Source organism: Larimichthys crocea, unplaced genomic scaffold, assembly GCF_000972845.2.
Source record: "Larimichthys crocea isolate SSNF unplaced genomic scaffold, L_crocea_2.0 scaffold33, whole genome shotgun sequence".
In the NCBI taxonomy this organism is placed as follows: domain Eukaryota; kingdom Metazoa; phylum Chordata; class Actinopteri; family Sciaenidae; genus Larimichthys; species Larimichthys crocea.
In genome coordinates, this window is record NW_020854355.1 from 192,705 (window position 1) to 193,597 (window position 893).

The following is an 893-nucleotide window of genomic DNA, read 5'->3' on the forward strand; positions in this document are numbered from 1 at the left end:
TCACTACACCACAGCGTTTATATTTATTTTTTTATCTGTATTATATTTTTCATTCCAATCACACAATGTTTAATATTATTTATAATGCTTAAAAATATTTATAATGTTTAATAATATTTATGTTTAATATTATTTATAATGTTTAATATTTATAATGTTTAATATTATTTATCATGTTTAATATTTATCATTAACCCTCTTTATCATTCTTCCTAAAGTTTCATATTATTTCTCTGTTTAATAATTTATAAAGGTTATATTCATAAAGTTTAATCATTATTTCGAATGTTTCATGTTTATAAAGTTTCCTCTTGGTTCTAAAGTTTCCTATTGTATTAAAGTTTCATATTCTTATTACAGTGTAATGTTTATGACTAAAGTTTACAATGGTATGAATACATTTAATCATTATGCTAACGTTTCATGTTCTTAGTACCGTTTCCTCTTCTTTTTCCCAGTTTCCTGTTCTTCTTACCGTTTTCAATCCGCTTGTGTCTTCAACGTTTGCCTCTTATTACTTACGGTGCCTGTTCTGATACAGGTTCACCTCTGTTATTCTCACCGTTGCCTCTTCTTCCGCCCGTTTCTCTTCTTTCTTCCCGTTTCATGTTCTTATTCCCGTTTCTCTTCGGTTGTCCCGTTCCTCTTCTTCCTCACGTTTCCTCATTCGTCGTCCGTTGCTCTTATTTTTCCCAGTTTCCCTCTTCTTCTCCCGTTTCCTATCTACTTCCTCCCGTTTCCTCTTTTCCTCCAGTTTCCTCTTCCTTCCTCCCGTTTCAGCTTTTTTTCCCGTTTCCTTTGTTCCCCGTTTCCCTCTTCTTTTTCCCGTTTCCCTCTTACAATTCCATCCCGTTTCACTCTTCTTCCTCCCGTATTCTAATTTTTTTCCCGTT